Source organism: Felis catus, chromosome C1, assembly GCF_018350175.1.
Source record: "Felis catus isolate Fca126 chromosome C1, F.catus_Fca126_mat1.0, whole genome shotgun sequence".
Lineage (NCBI taxonomy): Eukaryota > Metazoa > Chordata > Mammalia > Carnivora > Felidae > Felis > Felis catus.
Genome location: NC_058375.1, coordinates 155817827 through 155843517, shown reverse-complemented (window position 1 = coordinate 155843517; position 25691 = coordinate 155817827). Strand labels below are relative to the sequence as shown.

The following is a 25691-nucleotide window of genomic DNA, read 5'->3' as shown; positions in this document are numbered from 1 at the left end:
TCACTGCTCTGGTTTTTAAATCTTGCTCACATGAGCTAGCATGCTTAGGTTTGCTATTTCTCCTTCCTAGGAAACAGAAAATTGATATAAATGATGTTTTTTCTCCTGTTTCTCCAAATAATTTCTACTGTTTATAACAAATTATACAAGCACCTTGTGATTCTTTTCCAAATTCTAAATTCGTAAAGAAACATTATACTTCAATTAATTACTGAAGCCACATGCAGTGTATATATAAATATGTACAGTTTGCCAGTTTTGTTTGTAGTTTGATTCCTTGAAAATGCCTAAGACCTTAGGCTGAAAACCAAGATAGAGAAAAACAAATGCCAGAATTGCCAGTCTGTCTAATGTCCCTACTAGCTTGTGTGGTCTCTTTATAGTTGACACTTCTAACCTTAGTTGAATCATGTAAACCACATCTGCTCTCCTAACCACTCTTTTACATTTATTTGCCGTGAAGTTCTCATTTTGCTTACTAATAAGCTCTGCACTCCAAGTCTTGTACCTTAATCCAATGCCAGCCTTCCTCCTTCAGGTCACAATTCTGAATATGTGTAATTCCTCTCAAGTACAGTGACTGATTTTTGGTACTATACTAAGAATCATGAATGAATTTGGTTGAAGGAATTATTCAAGTTGTTTTGTTCCTTTGTTATTTTCTAATTTATAAAATGGGAGAAATAGGCAAGATTAGGTTGAAAAACTGGTGAAGCCTTAGGGCAAATTCCATCCACAGACACTTGATATGTGCCATATATTTTTTCCTAATGCTAATTTTTACAACTGAAAGTAAGGAAACTTTCTTCACGTTATCATAAAACCTATCTATTATATCCTCTCACACCAAGTTCAGTTCACACATTTACAGCCTGCCTGGTCCCTGTAGGCATCTACATTTGCAACTCTGAGCTAGAAGAGGTCTAAGGTTCCATACAGCCATAGGAAGGCAATAAACTGAAGGAGTATTTTTTTTTCTACAGTATATTCAATTCCATTACTGATTCGTTATTAAACAGTGGACCATGAAACCAAGATATTAGGACATTAAATGTGGACAAACAATATAAGTACCATTAGCCTACAGGGAAAGCAATGAATGATCTCATTTAATTTGTGGAGAGTTGGATAGCAGAAATTCTGCAAATGAAATTAAGTGCTATGCCTCATTGAATGAGCTCAGAGCTCTCTAAGGGGAGATCTGAGTTCCAGTATACAGCAAATAACAGGCAGTGTCTTTAATTTAGCTGTAATTTTGAAATGGTTAGTTGGCAAAAGATATTGAGAAGAAGGATGTAAATGATCCAACCCTGCAGGATGCTGAGAAGTGCCCGTGTCAATGAAGCTCTTAAGGTTTTCAAATGAAATAAAAATATGCTAGATTTTTATTTGTACTGTCCATTGATCAAATAATTTCCAGTTTTCAAACTCATTCCCATACTCCCTCCAAAGAATCTGTATCTAAATTTTGGTGAGATTCTTAATCAGACCTTTACTCTCAACAGGTTCAATGATCATTTTTTTACAACTAAATCATTATTTGACATTTTCTGCTCTACCACCACTTGGGCACATTTGCTGATTTCCGTGAATCATAAATTCTGGAACACACTGAAGTATCTGCCACTTTCGCTCAGCTTATTTTGAAAATCTATTTTAAAAATGTGCACAGGTGAAAGGAAGGTTGCGATGTAGAGGTTGTGCATGAAACAAAGTGAAGACAGCACAAGGTTCTGCAGGTGAAAACTGTAGTATACGGCACACATCATTCAGAGTAATTACCCTCCATCTAATAAAACTATAATAGATAGCAGATGTTTCATTTTGTACAGACTTTTTATTAAAGTCATCTAAAAGTTTCTTCAAATGTTTTGTTAATCTATAATTTAAGACATGGGAACTCAACCCTAGAGCAGCAGAGATTTTTCTCATTTCTTGTTTTTAAGAATTTGTCAAGAAATAACCTTGTTTTCATCCACTACTCAGTTCTAGTTTATTGGATAGAGCACTAAGTGCAGAAACAGAAAATTTGATTTGGAATCCTAAGTCAATAGCTTAACATTTTCTTTAAAAAATCCCTTAACCAGCACTGGGTGTTGTATGGAAACCAATTTGACAATAAATTTCATATTTAATAATAAAATAAAATAAAATAAAATAAAATAAAATAAAATAAAATAAAATAAAATAAAAAATCCCTTAACCTTAATGATCACCCATTTTCACATCAGGTCAATGGGGATAAAAGTACCTACCCCATCAAGTCATTAAAGAACTCTGAAGTAACACATATGAAGAATTTTATAAATGATTGATCATGATTTTACATATTAGGTACTGAAGCTATTATTTTCTGCTAGAAATTGAGATTTAGCAACTGTTTAAATGACACGATTCTGTGTTAACTGGCCTCATTCATATTGGCTCAAATAGTCTAATTATAATAAGGCAAGAACTAAAGTTATTCTGCTAGATTCAAATAACTATGAGATAACTTCTCTAGACAGGCTGATGGTGGGACCATTTCAAGGTGTTCTAGTAACCTCATAGTATCCAATTTCAAAAGAAATGGAAAATGATCCAAAAGTTCACTTTTAAAACAAATGGATTAACAGTATCTTGATAAAAATTTTCTGTATGCAATTACAAGATAAACTTTTTCAAAAAGCTTGACAAGACAACAAAGTAAAATGATATAAATCATTCAGCCCTCCTAGAAAATCCCTAACAGCATGTTTTTAATTAAAATATTAATCCACATACAATGAATTGCACAGATCTAAAGTATGGAATTTAGATTTCAAAATGCATATAACTGTGTATCCCACATCTTATAAAAACAGAATATTTGCATTTCCATTACTTCAGAAAGTTCCCCATGCCTTATTCCAGTCAACATTCCCATATACAACCACAGTGACTAGTCTTATTACAATAGATGATTTTACTTATTTGAACTTCATAAAAATGGACGCATTAAATACGTACTTTTTTGTGTCTGGCTTTTTCTGCTTAACAAAATGTTTTAGTGTTTCACCAATGTAGTTTTTATAAACCAGTTGTTTATTCTTTTTTTTTTATTACTTAGTAGTGTTCTACTGACTGAACATATCACAATTCGTTTATTAACTTTATCAATTTGTTTATCAATTTATAGTGTTTATAGTGTTTCCAGTTTGGGGACAGTAAAAGTAAAGCTGTGTTTTTAAAATTTTATTTATTTATTTATTTATTTATTTATTTATTTATTTATTTATTGAGAGCACATGCACAGGGGAGGGGCAGAGGGGGTGGGAGAGAGAGTCTCAGGCAAGCTCCATGTCCAGTCTGCAGCCCAACTTGGTGCTTGATCCCATGACCCTGGGATCATGATCTGAGCTGAAATTAAGGGTTGGACATTTAACCGACTGAGCCACCCAGGTGCCCCTAAAACTGTGTTTTAATGGACATATATTTCATATAATTATCAGATACGCTCATACTTCATTTTAAAAGAAATTGCCAAAATAGTGTTCAAAATAGTTGCAGTATTTTACACCTCTACCATTGGTGAATGTTTCAGATGCTCTGTACCTTCATCAGGATTTTAAAATCTTAGATATTTTTAATTTTAGTACATGTCATATAATATCTCCTTTTGGTTTTAATTTGATGCTTACTGATGATGGTTTTGAACACATTTTTATATGAACATTTTTATGTTGAACATATTTTATAGGATTATTTAGCCATTCATATACCTTTTGTGGGTTGTTCATATGCCCATTTTTAAAGCTGGTTGTCTTTTTGTACTGATTTGTAGAAATTCCAAATACAACGCCTTTGTCAAATATGTGTAATGAGAATACTTTCTTTTAATCTGTATTGCCTTTTCATTCTCTTAATGATAATTTTAATAAACTGAATAACTAATTTTAATGGAATCCTGTTTTATCATATTTCATTTTACTAATGGTACTTCTGTCCTTTGAAAAAGTTCTGCCTAATTCAGGTCATTAAGGTATTCCCCAATATTTTGTTTTTGATAAGCATTATAGTTTCAGCATTCATCTTTAGGTCTATGATCCATCTCAAATCAATTTGTTGAGCAAGCTAAAGATTCATTTGCCCCTTGCTCATCCACTTTATCCAGTATTATTTATTGAAAAGACTATCCGTCTTTTCAATTGTCTTGGAATCTTTGTTGACAGTCATCTATGTCTGTGTTTGTTACCAGATCATCTTTTCCCTCCACTGATCTGTTTGTTTATACTTAGACCTATGCCACTTTATTTCAAATAGTAGCTTTATACTAAGCTTGAAATCAGGTTGTATGAATTCTCCAAATTTTTTTCCATGATTGTTTTGACTGCTCCCAGTCCTTTGCATTCAATGTAAGTTTAAAATAAACTTGCCAAATTCTCCCCAAAATAATTCTGTTGAGATTTTTAATAAGGGTCTCATTGAAATTATAGCCTAATTTTGAGGGGATTGACACCTCAACATTAATTCTCAAAATGCATGAACATGATATACATAGCACCATTTAATCTTTGGTTTGTCTCAGTGATATTTTGCTATTATTAGTTTAGAGGTCTTACACCTCTTCTGTTAACTTTATTTCCAACTACTTTTTGAGGCTCTTAGAAAACCAAATTTTCCCCTCCTTATTTCATTCTCCAATTATTTGCTACTATACAGGATCACAATATTATTTAAATATTGTATCAATCTACTAAAACTACATTCAAAAAAGTACTACAATCAGTGATTTAAAACAACACACATTTGTTATTTTTCAGTTCTCTAGGTAAGAAGCCCAGGCATGGCATAGAAAATTCCTGTTCTCAGGGTCTTCTAAGGTTGAAATCAAGATGCCAACTATACTAGGTTCTTTTTTAGAGCCTTGAGGGAACAATCCACTTCTAAGATCACTTAGGTTGCTGGCAGAATTCAGGTCACTGCATTTGTAAAACTGAGGATCTATTCCTTGCTGGCTCTCGGGAGACATGGTTCCAAGTTCTTAAAGGATGCCCACATTCTTTGCTACATGGTCCCCTCCATTTCCACAATGGAGACTCTCCCTCATGTTAAATCACTCTCATGCTTCAAATCTCTCTCACCAGCAAGAGTCCTGTCCCACTTAAGGGCTCACCAGATTACTAAAGATAATCTCTTCATTTTAAGAGATCCCAACTAATTTGGGATCTTAATTACATCTATGAAATTTCTTCACTGCAGCATGGAGATTCAAATGTGTTTTAATGACTGAAAGAAGGTACAAATACACCCAATGAACAGGGTCTTGGGATCTTAGAATTCAGCCTACAGATGAATTGACCTTGTATTCAGCAATGTCACTATATTCATTTCTAAGTTTTAATACTTGCCTGGTAGATTTCTTAGAATTCTTTATGTAAACAAATTGATAATTTTACTTCTTACCTGTCTTTATATCCTTTATTTCTTTATTTTATTGAACTTGTCAGGATTTCAGTTCACTGTTGATAAAAGTGAAAATGGATATCCTTATCTATTACTGAGTGTTTTTATCATGAAGCATGCAACATATAGTCAAATTATTTTTGAATGACAGTTTATAATTACATATTCAATTTCTTTAATAGCTATAGTGTAGTTAGATTTTCTATTTATTTTGTTAGTTCTGGCTGCTATCAGATAATGTGATTTTTTTCCTGAAATGTGCTGCAACTTATTTTATGGCCTATTATATGTCCCATATTGTGACCAGGCTATGTGCTTTTTAAAAGGATGTCTATTCTTTACTACAGAATGTCTACTGTTGGTCACGGTGTTCTATAAATATCACAGAGAGCAAATGGGTCAAAGTAGTTGATAATGTCATTGAAATATTCTATAACTTATTGATGTTTTTTTCCAGTCATCTTATTATTAGTGATACAAGGGCATAAATATCTCCAACTATCATAAAATTTTCTATTTCTACATTTTTACATTTCTATTTCTACATTCTATTTCTAAATCTGGAGTTTTTTGCCTCACATATTTTGAATATTTTTATTTAGGTATATAAATACTTATGATTTTATTGTATTCCTGATTAATGATTAACTTTTATCAACATCAAATATCCTTCTTAATCATTGGTAAAATAAATTTTATCTTCAAGGTTACTTTATTTGATATTAACATAGCCCACTGTTTTTCTTATGCTGTTTGCATGGTATATCTATTTTCATATTTTTATTTCAACCTGTCTTAATCTTTAAAGTACATTTCATATAGACAACATATATTTAGGTCTTGCTTTTCATCATTTTTATCTTCATATTTCTCTAACCATACCACCTCTCCATTTTTGTACTATTGGTTTCACATATTTTACATCTACATATATTAAAAACCCCACAATCCAATGTTATACTTTTTTTCATTAGGCAACAGCATCCTGTTTTATCATTAAAAAAAATCACTACTTCCACTTATTTTACTTAACCACTAGATACAATTTTAAAATAAATTTTCTGCTTCTCCTTTAAAAATTTGATAGGGACTTTTTCTTTTTACTTTTTTTTGAAAATTTTTATTTAAATTCTGATTAGTTAACATATATTGTAATATTGGTTTCAGGAGTAGAATTTGGTGATTCATCACTTACATATAATACCCAGTGCTCATCATAACAAGTACCCTCCTTAATACCCATCACCCAATTAGCCCATCCCTCATCCACCTCCCAGCATCAACCTTCAGTTTGTTCTTCATTGTTGAGTCTCTCATGGTTTACTTCCCTCTTTTTTTCTTACCCATATGTTCATCTATTTTGTTTCTTAAATTCCACATGAGTGAAATCATATGGTACTTGTCTTTCTCTCACTGACTTATTTTGCTTGGCATAATACACTCTAGCTCCATCCATGTCGTTGCAAATAGCAAGATTTCATTTTTGATGGCTGAGTAATATTCCATTTTGTATATATGTATATGTGTGTGTGTGTGTGTGTGTGTGTGTGTGTGTGTGTGTGTGTGTATATATATGATAAATGTAACATATATATAACATCTTCTTTATACATTGATCAGTCCATGGACATTTGGGCTCTTTCCATAATTTGGCTATTGTTGATAATGTTGCTATTAACACTGAGGTATACTGACCCCTTTCAATCTGTATTTCTGTACACTTTGGGTAATACCTGGTAGTGCAATTGCTTGATAGTAGGGTAGTTCTATTTGTAAATTTTTCAGTAACCTCCATACTGTTTTCCAGAATGACTGCACCAAGTTTGCATTCCCACCAACAGTGTAAGAGGGTTCCCCTTTCTCCACATTCTCGCCAACATCTATTGTTTCTGAGTTGTTAATTTTAGCCATTCTGGCAGGTGTGAGGTGGTACCCCATTGCAGTTTTGATTTGTATTTCCCTGATGATGATTTATGTTGAACATCTTTTCATGTGTCTGTTAGCCATCTGGATGTCTTCTTTAGAAAAATGTCTATTCATGTCTTCTACCCATTTCTTAACTGGGTGTTTGTTTTTTGGGTGTTGAGTTTGATAATTGACTTTATCTTTTTAAAGAGTTTGCCTTTTCCCCCAGCAACCAGGATATTCTTAACTTCTTATGGCTTTTTAATCATAGATAAAAAATAATTTTAAAAATCTGGTTATATGTAAGTAGAGGGGAAGTTAAAAAATACTATTGAGGACCTATATGTCTGACAAAGGAAGTAAAAAAAAATCCAAGTATTCAGTAAGATTCCAGTCTCCAAAAAGGCTAGGTAGGAGTATCTAAGAATCCATGGAAAATATTTCATAATAAACAACTGTAAATGCCTTCTAAAAATCATAAGGAGTAGACACTGGAATATCTACTTTCCCAGTTAGTAACTATAACACATATATAATTTCACCTAGCCCTATATATTACGTTCATAAATGTGAATGATGACTCTTTCCAACCGGAAGAAATATATTTTCCCATTTCCCACAACACTACCAATTTTACCTTAAGTAAATACTATTTGTTCTAGTTGATTGCACTGAACTAGTGTTTATTTATTATTAGAAATAATTATAATAAGTGTTTCTAATCTAAAAGATAGCCTTGAGTGTTCTTTTAGGCGTAAAGACTGATCCCAGAGAAAATAGTTTTCCCTATTTTTCCTATAATTTGAGAATCCTAGAGGGTTGTGATTATTTAAAACAAACAAACAAACAAAGAAACATCTCTTGAGGCACTCTCTTATCCATGGAGGTAAGCTTGTTGGAAAATTGTTTAATGGTATTCCTTAAGTGAAGAAATGATCTTTTGCTCCTCTCAGATGTTCTCATAATTTCTTGAGAATCATCTGTCCATAGTGACTCCATATTTGTATGTCAGTGAAACCTGACTAACATATGAAATACATATATAGTTTTTTATGCTAACTGTTGAACCAAGTTTCTCCTTATTGCTATTTAATAACTCATTTACTATTCCCAAATTTGTATAAGATTACACTTTATCATCCTTTTCTACTCTAAAGCAGAAGCCACCCCCATGTGCATGCACACTTATATATGCACACACACACACAAATGTACCTCTATTCTGTCCATTCTGAGGAATATAAATTACAAACATCTAATAAATATTTATCTTTAAAATTCACATAAATCACAGTAACAATATCTTAAAATCTAAAGATCTGATTCCAAGAGTAGATAACAGTTATGTTTTGGGCACATAAGTAGACAATAGTTAGTATTGGCCAATGATTTACATACTTGCTTTTTTAATCATTACATTATCTCTATAAAAAAAGTTATTATCTGTTTTATAAACAAAGGAATTTGAACCTAGAGTATTTATGTAACTTAGCCAAAATCACCCAGTTAATAAGTGCCAAATTCAAGAAATATTATCTTAAATGTGAGTTAATGAGATCATGTTTTTGAAAGCACATTTTGAGGGGCAAAGTCTTTCCTAACCACATCATGCTCATAGGCCAGTGTCAGACCTTATTACTTACCCTCTTACAGTGTGGTACTGCTTCAATGGCTCATCACAATCATAATGAATAAATCACTTATTATTGTCTCCCTCCCTTACTGGATTTTCATGAGAAAATTGTGTACATCTTATTGCATTTCAGCTTTTAGAATTATTCTTGGCATATAGTAAGTCCTCCATATATTTGTTATATAAATAATTGAATGATTATGCAGTAAGTCTCTAATAAAGGGACATGTTTCCTATGATGTAACACAATTTTCACAGTTCAGATAAAGCTAGGTTATAATTGTGCAAATTGGACCTCACAAAGAATAAAGTGTATGATCACAATCAAGCATCAGTTTGTGATTGCACTGCTTATTTTTTTAATTAATATTTCATCTGAAGTTCTTGGGAAAGGAGAACAGTTAAGTTATTGACTGCTTAGCATTTGTGGAACAGAGGAATACCATTAATCAGCACATTGTCATAGGAAATAGTTTTGTTAGGCCTCTCAAGAATAAGTAGCCAAACATATGTTCCATCATGATTATATAATAATTATATTAGCCAAAGATTATGTTTAAGCCTCTGGTGCATCTGAAACTGTGCTCAAAATATCTCATTTAATCCTCATGACAAATATAATACTATTATGACATGTCCTATTGATTTGTCCATTTTGCAGATACACTAAAGCTTAGAGAGGATATTAACATGATAGTGACTGTAGGCTAATCTTCAAATCCATGCTGCCTGCCTGCAGTGAGAGTTCCTAGTGAATACATGGTACCATTATTAACCAGCATAAAATTCCATAGTGTACTAGATTCTGCAAATTATTTCTTGCAGGTAATGTTGAAAAATCAATTGCCTCAGAAGAGGAGAATTAACAAAAAAATGAAGAAAATTGAAATTTTCTCCTTAGCATACAGGAAGGGACTGGACATATGCTGATATAGTCTGGTTATTCCTTTCCAAAAAGGTAATGTGAATTACTGCAGTGGTTAGACATTTTGTTGTTTGACCTCTAAAGGATCAGAGATCAGACAGTAAGCATCAGTGATACACAGTAAGGAATTACACTAAGAAGTGGTGCTATAGAAACAAAATAAAAGAAAACCCTCCTTATTTTACTTATCTTAAAAAAAATTCTTTTGGTTTATATATTTATTGAGAGAGAGAATCCCAAGGAGGCTCTGCACTATCAGTGTGGAGCTCGACGCAGGGCTTGATCTCACAAACAGTGAGATCATCACCTATGCCAAAATCAAGAGTCAGATGTTTGACTGTACCACCCAGGAGCCTCTCTTCCTTTCGAATTTTCAGGTGATAGATTCCCTTTCTCCACAGGACTCTAAACAGCGGCAATTTGGTGGATTGAATATTTGAGTAAAGCAACAGACCATAGGTATCTCTTATTCTTACTTCTTAATCATTGGGTAGAGCAATGTACACCAATTACATTCAAAGTGTAGTAAGAAAAAAGTCTTAGACCTAACTATCAAGGGCTGAGAAACAATAATGTTTTTTTTTATGTGCCATGCAATCCCTAACTGACAAAGTGAGAACTAAGAAAACGGATAGAAACATTTTTTGCACCATACATATCTCAGGGTTTGTTCGGTATATGGTCTGGGAAGGGTAAGAAATATAGGGAAGAGCAAGAGTAAGGGGGAAAGGGAGGAAGGTGTAATCTTGGCTTTTTAAAAGGTCTTCCCACCAACAGTGCAAGAGGGTTCCCGTTTCTCCACATCCTCTCCAGCATCTATAGTCTCCTGATTTGTTCATTTTGGCCACTCTGACTGGCGTGAGGTGATACCTGAGTGTGGTTTTGATTTGTATTTCCCTGATGAGGAGCGACGTTGAGCATCTTTTCATGTGCCTGTTGGCCATCCGGATGTCTTCTTTAGAGAAGTGTCTATTCATGTTTTCTGCCCATTTCTTCACTGGGTTATTTGTTTTTCGGGTGTGGAGTTTGGTGAGCTCTTTATGGATTTTGGATACTAGCCCTTTGTCCGATATGTCATTTGCGAATATCTTTGCCGCTCTGGAAAGCAGTGTGGAGGTTCCTCAGAAAATTAAAAATAGACCTACCCTATGACCCAGCAATAGCACTGCTAGGAATTTATCCAAGGGATACAGGAGTACTGATGCATAGGGCCACTTGTACCCCAATGTTCATAGCAGCACTCTCAACAATAGCCAAATTATGGAAAGAGCCTAAATGTCCATCAACTGATGAATGGATAAAGAAATTGTGGTTTATATACACAATGGAATATTACGTGGCAATGAGAAAAAATGAAACATGGCCTTTTGTAGCAACGTGGATGGAACTGGAGAGTGTGATGCTAAGTGAAATAAGCCATACAGAGAAAGACAGATACCATATGGTTTCACTCTTACGTGGATCCTGAGAAACTTAACAGGAACCCATGGGGGAGGGGAAGGAAAAAAAAACAGGTTAGAGTGGGAGAGAACCAAAGCATAAGAGACTCTTAAAAACTGAGAACTGAGGGTTGATGGGGGGTGGGAGGGAGGAGAGGGTGGGTGATGGGTATTGAGGAGGGCACCTTTTGGGATGAGCACTGGGTGTTGTATGGAAACCAATTTGTCAATAAATTTCATATAAAAAAATAAATAAAATAAAAGGTCTTTATAATTGACACACAGTAAGCTGCACATATTAAAAGCAGGCGATTTGATAAATTTCGACCCACAGACGTGCCCGTGAAATGATCTCAACTATCTAGATAATGAACATAACCATCACCTCCAAAAGATGCCTCATTTCCTTCATAATTCCTCTATTTCATCTGGTATCTTTTATTTCACATCATTTTTCTGAGGTTCATCTGATAGTTCATTCCTTTTTATTGCTGAGTAGTATTCCATTGTATATATTTTCCATAATTTGTTTATCAACTTATTGCTGATGAACATTTGAGTTGTTTCTAGTTTGAGCTACTACAGTGAAACTGCTCTGAACATTTTTGTGTTAAGTCTCTGTATGGACATGATATCATTTTCCTTAGTGAATATCTAGAAGTGGAATGGCTAGGTCATTGAGGTGTGTGTGTATATATATATTTTTAATTAACAGATTTTGGGTGGAGTTTTAAGTTTATATTAAAAAATGGAGTGAAATGTACAAATTCCCATACAGCCCCTTCAATTTCCCTTATTTTCAACATCCTGTATTAGTGTAATACATTTGTTACAATTGATGAGTCAATATTGATGCATTATTGTTAATTAAAGTCCATGGTATACATTAGGGCTCACTCCTTGTATCGTACATTCTATGGGTTTTGACAAGTGTATGATGACATGTGACCACCATTACAGAATCATACACACTAACAGTTTTGCTATCCTAAAAAAAATCCCGTGATCTACTTATTCATCTCTTTTGAATGCATTTTTTAAAATTGACAGAGAAATATTACAAATGTAGAAAGATATATTCTCTCTCTGAAGTAGGAAGAAGAGGTGAGCAGGAAGACAGCAAAGATGAAAGATATGGGGTTAAAGTAGTCCTAGTGATCATTCCCTGCTGAGAGAGCTACAAATTGCAAAACAACTAATGTCCCTTTTTCCCTTTTCCTAACAGAATGGAAAATTGAGGGTTAATTTACTGAATGTTACTCACACAACACTGATGAGGCAGGACTCAAGCACAGAATTTGTTAGTCCTCTTAGGAACTACACCATCAAGAAAACTGGGACACAGAGATCATTTTTTAAATGAGCAATTAACATTTTAGAAGCCTAGCCTCACCAGGATGTACTGCTGGAATATAATAATATTTTACAAAGAAATAAATTAACTAAAATGGCCTTCAACAGATTGCTCTATAATGGAGAGCACCAAAGCCTGCATTTTACTCCCTGAAACTCTAGCTTAGGCCATTTTTAAAGACCAGAATATGGAACTAGACAGAATCAGATTTGAGTGTATGACTTATGGCTTAGTGGGATGTTTTGAGAGGTTCTGAAACAACTGCGCTCCAACATACCTCCTCCCTTGGCTTGTCACATTGTTTTCATACAATCTGAGAGGCAAATGGCTCTGAGCTAATTTGCAGATGTTTAGTGTTAATGTAGCTGCCTCCCCATGTGCACATCAGTATCACTCAGTGTATTTATTAGCTGAGGACAATGATAGGACAGGAGATTGGAGAAAAGGGAAGGCCTGGAACAACACAATTTTAGGACACTGGGAATTTCTGAGATGATCAGGTTGGTGTAAAAAATTTATGGCAACCAGAGGGCAGTATGAGGGAATTAGGTACCCAGGAATCAGGTAAAGAGGGTCTATAGCAGTGGAAGAAGAAAGCCAAAGGGAAAATAAGAAAGCAATAAACCACACACTGCATCTATCAGAGGACTGCAGAGGTCCTGTCCCAGGCATATGATTCACACTAGATTCAGTTTTAATGTGCCAAGAAGAAAGAAAGATAAAAGAAGGTAAGATGGGTATATTTGTCAATAATCTTCCATTGCATCCACTCATTAGTATTCATCTCTGTTTCTACTCTAACAGTCTCCTTCCAAATGTACCACATATTTCCAGAGAAGTGGAAAAAAGCACAAGGAACTGATAGAGCGGGCTATGATTAAAAGATATTTGTAGCAGATACTGACCATGACTTGCCCATACCTTGCTGATCTTTCAATGTAATTGACAACTGTCAGTATCTTCATCTGTACCTGAGATTTTTTTTTCTTCCTGAAATTGGAAATATCAAGGAATTAACACTCTTCTCCCTCCTACCTAGCATTCCTTAACTAATGACTGCCTGGCTCCTTGGACAGGATAATTTTGAGGCAACTGTTTTCCACATTTCCCAGGATTTTCTCATGAGTTTAAGTTCCTCTAGCCCCCTATGGTAGCTGGCTCAATAGAATGCCTTTTATCCACTGCCTTCCCTTCCCAGGACCACTTCCACACCTCCTTACCAGTTATATGTGTTTCCCAAATAGGTTATTCTTCACTTCAATCTCTCTCTCCAATTCTGTCCCTGGAAGAGAAGTCAATAAACAAAGAAGAACTTATTGTATTACTAATATCTGGGAAGTAATTATAGGTAATTTTTTTAATTGGTAAGATCCATTTATTAGGGTTACCTTCTTCAAGAAACATGGAACTTAGACTTGAGTTAGATTTAACAGACATTTTAGGAGTAGTTACACTATGACAGATATTTTACTTGGCTCATTAGCATGTTATTTTCTTCTCATTGACTAATTATACTCTCAGTTCATTAATAACTAAGATTTTCATCCATTCAATTAATGACCTTTGTTTTTCTAAGTTTCAATAGCCATGAGATAAATGACAACATCACAATAATAACCAATAAAATATTTTTTTGGTTATGCCCAGATTATTGGATAGACTTCCAAATCCTCCTTTTGAAAATCTCTATCCCAAAGCAAAATTATGGGGGAGGAACATCTTGATTGTTTTCACAGAGTCCCCTTCTTTATCATGTAGCATATGCCATTTATGTACCCCTCTACCCTAGCTCTTCTTCCTGAAACATCTCTTTGAAATATCTATTGTCCAAATTGATTTTGGACAGTTGGTTATTGGCTGAAGTTGAAGTTGCTTATTTCTGTTACCATGCATCAGTAATGCTTCGAAAGTAACAGAATATTTGGCTCACATTAGCTGCAACACTAAAGACAATGAATTAGCTCATTTAACAAAAAGTTTGAAGTCAATAACTTCAGAACTTATGCAGTAGCTGGATGCTATCTTCAAGGACCTATTTTTTTTCCTGCTCTGTCCAACTCAGTGTGTTGAAATATTGCTCCTCTTGGTTACAGAATGACTGCTAGAGCACCGCATGTTACAACATTCTAAGTGGTAAGGAAAGGAAAGAAGCACTCAGACAAAAAGGTGCTTTTCCTTGTTTTATTAGAAAAAAATTTGAATACAAGCAGAGTTCTCTTCATGTCACATGGGCTACTGGATCATGTGACCACATTAACTACTTGCTAACAAAGCACACTGATTGATTTAGGCCATTCATGATTTATCTTCCCAACTTGGAGACAGCTCCAATAAGAAAAATAAAATAGGCATTCTGCTAACAAATATAATGAAGGGATGGTTGATAGATGTAATGAATAGTGTCTGTCTGTCATGCTGCAGTGCCTATTGACATCCACCAAAGTGCTTCTCTGAAAAAAGCCAGCATCATGGTCTTGGTTAATGAGAATTCCTCTCTTTTTACTTTTTAAACCACTCCATTGAGGTATGGTTGACACAAAATGCTGTACATATTTAATGTATCCAACTTGGTGAGTGTGGAGAGAAGTATATCTCCATGAAACCACAATACAATCTATGCCATAAACATACCCATTACCTCCAAAAATTTCCTGCTGTCCTATTTATTATTACTGTTATAAGAACATGTAGCATAATGTTTACTCTCTTTGAAAATTTTTAAGTAGGCAATATAGTATTATTAATTATAGTTTCTGTGCTATGCAAATCTTTACAACTTATGCATCTTGTATAACTGAAGCTTTGTACCCTTTGGTCAATAACTTTCATCTTATCCCCTCTCCCCAGCTCATGGCAACCACCATTCTATTCTCTGCTTCTATGAGTCTGCTTTAGCTTCCTCATCTGAGTGGTATCACATAGGATTTGTCATTTACTCTTGGATTGCTTTTTATGCATTTGAAAGCTGTGTATCCCTTAATTTATAATGTTTTATAGATTTTTTTGCAGGGGGAATTCTTTTGTTTGTAGTCCTCTTCCTTTATTAAACAGATCCTTCAACCTTGGATGAAGTCGAAGGATCAAGAATGATAAACTCTGTATTACGATCCTCCTTGTTATCAGTATGGAAATGCTGTTACTGCACCAAACCTGTATGTCTGACTCCTTTCACACTTTGCATTTCTTTCTTTCTCATAACTCTGATCAAAATTATATGAAACAGACCTCTGTTGATACCACAGTCTCCACAGAAAAAGCTGAATCCTAGTGTGAGTACAACTTTCACTCCATATGAGACCCTCATATATATACAGACACCCACCTAGATTTTACTCTTCTGTTTTTCTTATGGGTCTAGCTCTTCTCTTTCAGGATTTTTAATTTTCTCATATAACTATTTATTATCAGAGTTATGGAGATAAAAGTTGAAAAGAGTGAAGCATCTTAGTCTCTGCTTTCCTGGCATGAATTATCTTCAATTTTTCCTAATACCCTATTAATTGTTTAGGTGAAAGGTAGAAAAAAAGATGAAAAACAATTTAATGGCTAAATTTCCTAAGATACTAAATTCAGTGTTTAAGCTCAGGGAGGCATAATTTATCCTGTACCAATAATATGATATTCAAGTGCAAAGTCTTCCTATAATTTATGTTTATTTCTGTCCTAGATTCACTTTAAGTGCACACATAAGAATGAAAATTGCATGACCTTTCTCTAATTATCTACAAGGAGATTAAAGGTCTATAAAATAAGGTATAATGACATCTTCCAGATTGACATGGTTATTAATTCTAGAAATCTTTTCCAGTAGCTCAGATTTTGCCTACCAATAGTTAATTTTATCTGCAGAATTCTTTATTATACACTATCTTCCTTGACAATCACATTTATTCACTACTAGGGTATCCATATGCTGATGACTACCAAATCTTCATCTCAAGCCTTGATGTCTCTTTAGAGTATTAACTGGCTATATGACATTTTCACTTGCCTTTACTTATCCTATAGGTACCTTAATTACAGATTCAAAACTGAATATATCATCTTCTCTGCCAAATCTACTCCTATTATTATTATCTCTATTTCAGGGCGTTGAACCATGGAGTCATCTAATCTTTTAAGTCAGGGTTCTTTAAGTTATGTTTGATCTCTCCTTTCCTTAATCTCCTACTTTGATAAGACAGTATTAGTCCTATCAATATTAATTCCCAGTTGGAGTAGCTGGTTCTGTCTACCTACTTTCAAATTTTTACCCTAGTTAAAATCACCATCTTCTTTAACTTAGATATTATTATATCATTTTAAAAGTTATATTTTATCTACCAATAAGATCTAATCTCATGTGTTCTAATCTACACTCCATAACACAGCCAGAAAATTTTCTAAGACATAATTTTGTCCTGCTTCCTTACACCAATCAATTCTTTCATTTACTCTTGGTATGCTAACAAGGTTCCCTATATGAGTCTTAACTCACTTCACATTCCACTTTGATGACACTTTGCAGAAATACTATTCAGGATTATACTGTCTATGACTTTGGTCCTTTTGCAGGTGTTCTTACAAAGAGAAATTCTATAATTTTTTCCTCATTCTCCATACTTCACCATTCCCACATAAAATCTACCATAAGACCTATATTTTCATCCACTTAAGAAAACGTCATCTCCTCACTGCCATCACTATAGTCAATATACCTCTCTATTACAGACCTTGGTTATCTGGGTCTTCCTTCCTCTTAGACTGCATATTCCTTGGGGCAAGGAAGAATGAATTATTTACCTTGGGATGCTCCAGGCACTATACAAGGTCTAGCACAAGTAGGATCTCAGTAAAAGAGTGGTTGAATAGATAAGTAAACATGTATTGCTCATTTTTCCACCTACACTTTGTTTCTTGCTTTATTCCTAAATCATTAGGGATAATTTCCTACCCCTTCCCAGTTTTTTGTTATTATTACTTTATTACTTTATTTATTTATTTACTTACTTATTTTAGTGTGTGTTTATTTTTCAGAGAGAGAACGAGAAAGATAGAAGAGACAGACAGACACGGAGGGCAAAGAGACAGGGAGACACAGAATCCAAAGCAGTCTCCAGGCTCTGAGCTGACAGCACAGAGCCCGACACAGGGCTCAAACCCACCAACAGTGACATAATGACCTGAGCCGAAGTGGGACACTTGACTGAGCCACCCAGGCACCCTTCACTTCCCAGTTTTATATGCTCATATTCTAATGCTTATTCCAGACAGATTTTAGAGAAAATTACTTTGAAACTAAATCTGTAGCCTATTTGAAGAAAAGAAGGATAGGAAGAGGAAAGGATAAAATGAAGAAAGGAAAACTTCCCGGGACCTCTCATATCTTGTTCTTTAATGGCTCTGGAGGAATTCAGCTCATGGAAAGAGTAGCAACATGGAACTTTCACTCCCTCAGATTCATTACCCTGTTTTGTGTGTCCTTTCCTAGAGTGACACTCATTTCATATATATATATATAGTTTCATTTCACATTGCCTCACTCCTCTGAGCACTTCACCACTGTCTCTAAAATTTTTGATAGTTTTACAAGTCTCTCAAATCTCCATATACCAAAGTTGACAATTTTCTGACTGCAGTTTTCACTGATAATGCTTTATGTTAAAATAGATACACTTTCGAGGAAACTGAAGTATAAATTTAAATTTTTTTTAACATTTATTTATTTTTGAGACAGAGACAGAGCATGAACGGGGGAGGGTCAGAAAGAGAGGGAGACACAGAATCTGAAACAGGCTCCAGGCTCTGATCAGTCAGCACAGAGCCCAACGTGGGGCTCAAACCCATGGACAGTGAGATCGTGACCTGAGCTGAAGTCGGACACTTAACCGACTGAGCCACCCAGGCACCCCTGAAGTATAAATTTAGATTCATAAACTTGATTCCAAAAGTATTATATTCTTTGTGGAAATAGCATTGGTAAACATTTTAACTCTCTGTGCTGTATGCACTACTTGGATATACAATAAACTGAAAAATAAGTGAGTGGCTCCAAAGATATTTAATAAATGGTTCCAGTTTGTGAACTTCCAGATTGTTCTAGGCGTGATTATGAGCATTTCGAATTTGTAAGGGATGCTGAGTGCTGAAGCCAAGGGGGAAAAGACAGAGTAGCTTCTGAGGAGAGCTGAAACTAGCCAAATCCCTTCTCCTAGCGGAGATTAAACCAACAAATCGTGTTACCTGGAATTATGGCTGGAAAGGGAAATTTCTAAGTTTTAGAGATTCAAAATCAGAAGTATATGCAGAGGAGAGGTGAATGATAAGAACTGTTAATTAATTAAAAGGATATTTCAAACTTGCTGCTTAAAATCAAAATTCAAGGTGTCAGAAACAGTTGCAAAGTGGGGAAATTAAAATCAAGAGGGACAAGTACAAGAAGAATTGGTGTCAAGTTAACCTCAAATTAGGATAATTGTCTGTAGTTTGGTATCTATAGTTACCTCAAGTGTGTCAGTTATGATATTTATGAGGATAAAACATTCACACTTGAAGACAGGAGAAAAGATAAACAGAGATTTGTAGTCCCTCATTCTTGATTACTCTTCAGGCCTGGGTCATTTTTTAGGGAAGAGAAAAATACAGCTAGGCCTGGAAGGAAAAGTCTGTGATTAACAATAATAAAAAATAGACTTCATACTTCTGAGGCTATTTTTTATTTTATTTATTTAAATTTTTTAATGTTTAGAGAGAGAGAGAGAGAGAGACAGAGCATGAGCAGGGGAGGGGCAGAGAGAAAGGGAGACACAGAATCCAAAGCAGGCTCGAACCCACCAACAGTGAGATCATGACCTGAGCCAAAGTTAGATGCTTAACCGACTGAGCCACCCAGGTGCCTCTCAGGCTTTTTAGATTAAATCTTTTAACATTCTGAGAAACAGAATGCCAAAATCTTACCTGATAGAACACTAGTCCACCAAACTCATTCTTGTAGTGGCTGTTCAAAGTGACTTCAATCCAATAATGTCAACCCAGGCCACACAATTGAAGAGGAAAGATTTCATAATTTTAAATACTTTCAAGGTGTTCCAGCACCTTTCATAAAGTGTTAAAAACTTTTCTTTTTTGTGACCCTGCATAGACAGGTTTCAAGCATTACCACGTAAGAACTGACGACTATTTATATAAAGCAGCCTGGAGCCAGAAACACATGGAAACCTTAAGCAAATTGATATCAAGTAGGATTTCATTTCTTATAAAATCATAGTTTTGGGATTTGGGAAATATTAGATAATAAAGGTTTTTGAAGCAAGTTAAAACCTTTGAATTTGTGAAGAAGTGAATTTTATATAATCAGTGGGTTAAGTTTATGTACCATTTTGACAACGGGACAAAGGGGAGTTCTTAGAATAATAAGACCAAGAGACAAGTGTAGGATTAGAATGAGCCAATGCCATATGCCAAAAAGGGAATTAGCACAGAAGAAATGCAATTTCACAGGATTTGTAGAAAAGCTTTCCCATCAGCAATCAAAGGTCTACTGTGGGAGGAACTCGCTATGTCACATGCCTGTGACAGCTGCTGTAGAAGCACAGCAACTTTATGGAGTTTTCCTTTAGGAAGAAAAAAGATAAAAAGCAGATTTTAAAAAGCCATACAGACAAACTATAGCCCAGAAGCTTTGGTTTGAAAGGCATCATTTCATCCCGGACAATACTGTGTAATTGGACATAACCCAGATGAAGTGTTCTGATCGCAGACCTGCCACTAATGAGTTGTACAACCTCAGACAAGTCTCTTGACAGCTCTGTGTCTCAGCATTCACATTTGTAAAAGGAGGGGGTTGAGATAGATGATTGTTGCAGTTCCTTCTCCCTCTGTGATTCAGTGAAATGCTAAAAGATCTAGTGAGAAACTTTATTTTATATTTCAAACTGCCTCTAACTCTGTACATATACAAACCAAATAAACCATAATTTAGATAATATAATAGAGACGCTATTTTATCATGATACTTTGTCAGCTTTAGTCCCCAAACTGTATATAAGCTAGAATGTACTTGAAAAGTAACAGGGTCTATACTGTGTTCAGCTGTCAACATGAACTGCATATTGGTTGACAGAGCCATCTATTCTATTTTGGATGAGAAAATTTGACTGGGTCTTAAAAGAAATATATTACAAGGTCAAGAAAAGGCAGAGTACATTATTATTCTAAATATGTCTTAAAACATGGTGACAATGATACTATTTCTTCTTTTAATGTTTTTTATTTATTTTGAGGGTGGAAAGGAAGAGAGAGAGAGAGAGAGAGAGAATGAATGAATGAATGAATATCCCAAGCAGGCTCTGCACTGTTAGCACAGAGCCCTACGCTGGGCTTGATCCCATGAACTGAACTGTGATATCAGGACCTGAGATGAAATCAAGTCAGATACTTAAATCCACTGTGCCACCAGGTGCCCCACAATGCTATTATTTCTAACAAAATGTTTATATATGCCCTAAAACATTTCTGAAAGGGTAGCTCACATTTGCTAATTTTGGCAGTTTTGCAGGACAAAGACCCATGCTTTGCTGAACTATCAGCAACAATAAAATTAAGGATGAGAAGCATTATGGGAAGAAAGAATATGGGGTAGATTCATCTTTGGTTATTCACTTACTAAATACATTGTGCCAAAAACAATGCTGTGGGAAAGTTGTCTGCCTAACAGAATGTGTTTAAAAGCATGTAGGTGGCTTAACCGAAAATAATGGAAAACAATAGTGTAGTGAAATGAAAAATTACACACCTGTACAAGTCCCCAACCTTCATTAGCATCATTTATCAAAATAAAACACGGTAACTTCAGTTTGCCAAGAAAAATTGAGTGTTGCTTCAGTGCTTTGTTTCCCCCCCATTGAAAAATATTGGGCTACTTACAAACAATGCTTCTTTTTGTTAATGCAAAACTACACAAATCTGTATCCCTAGGAAGACAAAATGTTTCACTACGGTGAGTGGCAAACATTCCCAGATTTAGTACAAAAGCAAACACAGAGTAACAGCCTGTCCTGCAGAAAGCCACACAAACAAGTCAGGTATGAGAAGCAGCCAAGGGTGCCTATTTCCTACTTTTATTCCATTTCCTTACATCGTGTAATGTAAAGAGCCAATTACCCAAGTGTTTATGAAGACTATATAAGTGTCCTAATTGGATGGTCTAGTTATCTGAGGAATTCTGAGTTCACTGTTGTCTAGGTTCAGATAAAGAAAGGGAATGCAGAGTCATCATAGTAAAAACAAAAACAAATAAAAAACAATTTTATACAGACAAAAATAATAAAAACTCTCACCAACTAACTGCAGGTACCTCTGTTTAGGGAGCAGCTGGGTCACAAAACAAAACATAGAATTTGAACCAAAAAAAAAAAAAAAACCCACTTGTAACCATAAAAGAAAAGATGTGATAAGAGTGATTCCTCACAGAGTATCCAAGTAGATTTCTCTCTGTAATTCAACACGTTTCAAATGACAGGACTTGCATTGTATTCCTTAGGGCATGAATCCACCAACACGGAGATCTCATTACAGCATCACAAAATGTTTTCTGATATCCAATTCCGCCCCCTCTTTTTTTAAAGCTCCCTGGACTACCTTAAATATACCTGCTCTCCCACTGGAGTTCAGGTTTCCCTGGAGCCAGGGTAATTCTAAGAGTTACCTGATGCTCTCCTCTATGCCTCTTGCTCCCTTGACCTTACCCCTCCCTCCATGATGCTCAGGCTGCAACTGACCATGTCAGATGCAAATTTGTTTTCCTGGGTTCCTTTCTTGTTTTACTGTCCTTAGTTGCCCCCCTCCCCAAGTCTCTTCTCTCTTTAAAAAAAAAAACACTTTAGGGTATCCTTTACCTCTTCTCCTCCATGCTTTTCATATTGTTACTGACTATATGCTTTCTTTACAATCTGTGAGGAATGATGAATCAAATTTCCCCTCAACTTTGACCATACCAAACTGTAGTTCTGAATTTTAATCTGTTGATCTTTCCATTAAAAAAGAAAGCTCTAAGAATCTCAAGTTTGACAATAATTCACTTTCCAAATGCATGGTTAGGAATAAAAGATGGAAAGAAAACAACATGATACTGAATTTTTTTCAATAGTCAATTTTTTTGTCTTATTTTTAGGTGCAATTATTAGGACCAAGTATTAGTGGGCTTAAATGACTTGGAGATGAAAGATTTATTTTCCATTGTTTTGTGAGCTTTTAAAAAATCTGACCCAGCTCCCAAGCAATCATTCTAATAACTGCCTGCTCTGAGAAACACAGTGTGAGGATGTTTTAAAGAGGTATTTGACCTGAACACAAAATTCCAATGCTTTCCCTAATTTTCCAGAAATATACTATTTGCATCTTTCCTTATAAGGTGTAAGTTTTCTATAGACAATACAAAATTGTATTAACTCCTCAATCACTCAATATCTCTTATAGGTAAGGAAACTACTATTCACTATTTTCCTCCATCTTTTGTCTGTCAGGTGCTTGGTTAAAAGCTTTAACATGTTCAATAATCATCACACATCCTGCAACAGAAATGCCATATCCCCATTTTCACATATGAGAAAACTAAAGCTGCAAGAGGTATATTTAGTTGCCCAAAGTCACATCAAGAGTGTGTAACAGAAAGTACTGTTAGATGGCAACTAATAAAGATCATCTTGAATCAAAGTATTTGTCAAAGACCAAGACTTTGAGTTTTTTTTTTTTAATTTTTTTTCAACGTTTATTTATTTTTGGGACAGAGAGAGACAGAGCACGAACAGGGGAGGGGCAGAGAGAGAGGGAGACACAGAATCGGAAACAGGCTCCAGGCTCCGAGCCATCAGCCCAGAGCCTGATGCGGGGCTCGAACTCACGGACCGCGAGATCGTGACCTGGCTGAAGTCGGACTCTTAACCGACTGCGCCACCCAGGCGCCCCAAGACTTTGAGTTTTAACGATGTATATCATTAAGTGTAAGAAGTATGGCTATTATTCAAAGACCTTGTCGAATTCTGCTTCCTTTCTTCTTCTATATCAACTAGATAATAGGTATATATCTTTATTCTTCTCTGTTACCAACCATATAAGTTATCTGGAGGATTCAATAATTTGTGAGACTTCCATCTTTTGGTTATGTTCAGATAGTTTCAGAGTCTTCTTTAGCTTAAGAATCAATATTATGAAAGATCCTTTTCCTCTACTGATTAAAAAGACAAATTGGATTAGATTGTTATCCACTGAAGTTGGTTCAACAGTTTATGACATGTTCTCTTAAGTTAAAAGAACTACTTCAGTCTAAGAAACATTTTTTCATTTCTTCACAATTGAGGACTCTATTCCAAAATTTTATTGAGTTCAACTCACTAGCTGAATAAGGAAGAGTTTCCTTTTTTCTGGCTTCCTAATTACCATCTGACTGTTTTTCTATTCATTTATGTGCATGTTTTTGCATATGACACTTGTCCTTTGCAAATTACTTTTGCATATCACCAGGTATGAAAGAGATATGCATTCCCAAATAATTTGTACATTTTGTAAAAGTAAAAATTTACTCTTTAAAAAGGATTCTTATATAATGTAACTTATTAAATAATTGTAAAGTAATTGCTTCAAATAATTCTAAAAACACATAGTTTGGCAGAATAAACTGACCGTTAAATATCTTTGGAAAGGACTGCTACAGCAGCTATTAGTTTTGGTTTGCTTTGCTTTACAAAAGAGATGCCTTTGGAAGAAATTTAAAACAGATTTGGAAAACTATATATGAAAGTGCACACACACATATTCAATTTCTAAAATTTTAAATACAATGAGTGGAATTGATAATGAATTTTTCACTTCAAATGTAAGCATTAGAGATAATGTACCCAATGCCTATTAAAATCTATAAATGCTTGCACCAAAAAGAATACAATAAATAAAAATAAATTTAACCAAAGAGGTAAAAGATCTTATTCCAAAAACTATAAAACATGGATAAAAGAAATCGACGGGGACACAAACAAATGGAAAGATATTCCATGCTCATGGACTGGAAGAATTAATATTGTTAAAATATCCATACTACCGAAAGCAATCTATAGATTCAATGGAATCCCCACCAAAATATCAATAGTTTCACAAAACTAGAACAAATAATACTAAAATCTGTATGGAACCACAAAAGACCCTGAACAGCCAAAGTAATCCTAAGAAAGAACAAAGCTGGAGGTATCACAATCCCAGATTTCAAGATATATTACAAAGCTATAGTAATCAAAATTGTATGTTACTGGCACAAAAATAAACATACAGATCAATGGGACATAATTAAAACCCCCAAACTAAATCCATGATTATATGGTCAGTGAATCTATGACAAAGGAGGCAAGAATATACAATGGGAAAAAGACAGTCTTTTCAATAAATGGTGCTGGGAAAAACGTACATCTACATGCAAAGAATGAAACTGGACCACTTTCCTACAGGACACACAAAATTCATCTCAAAATGGATTAATGATCTAATGTGGGACCTGACACCATAAGAATTCTGGATTCTAGATATGTCTCCTGAAGCAAGGGAAACAAAAGCAAAAGTAACTATTGGGACAACATTAAAACAAAACGCTTCTGCACAGCAAATAAAACCATCAACAAAATAAAACAAACAAAAAAATAACCTACTGAATGGAGGACATTTGCAAATGATATATAAGAAAATTATGGAATTCACACAAACAATTCGATTAAAAAATGTGCAGAGGACCTGAAGACATACAGATGGCCAAGAGACACATGCAAAGATGCTTAACATCAGTCATCAGGGAAATGCAAATCAAAACTACAATGAGATACCACTTCACACCTGTCAGAATGCTAAAATCAAAATGACAAGAAATAACAAGTGTTGGCAAGAATGTGGACAAAGCGGAACCCTAGTTCACTGTTGGTAGGAATGTAAATTTATATAGCCACTGTGGAAAACAGTATTCATCTTCCTCAAAAATTTAAAAATGGAAATATC

The 25691-nt window shown here is 34.8% G+C and overlaps 1 protein-coding gene across 2 annotated transcripts in view; it reads right to left on the bottom strand.

Moving 5' to 3' along the window:
* XIRP2 (xin actin binding repeat containing 2) overlaps positions 1-25691 on the bottom strand; it is a 693081-nt gene that overhangs the window by 360820 nt on the left and 306570 nt on the right. For both annotated transcript variants that reach the window (XM_045033894.1, XM_045033895.1), the window contains 2 exons: positions 13901-13962; positions 13602-13670 (listed from right to left, as the gene is read on the bottom strand). The gene's annotated coding sequence lies outside the window, so the exon portion shown is untranslated. The remainder of the gene's footprint in view (positions 1-13601; positions 13671-13900; positions 13963-25691) is intronic.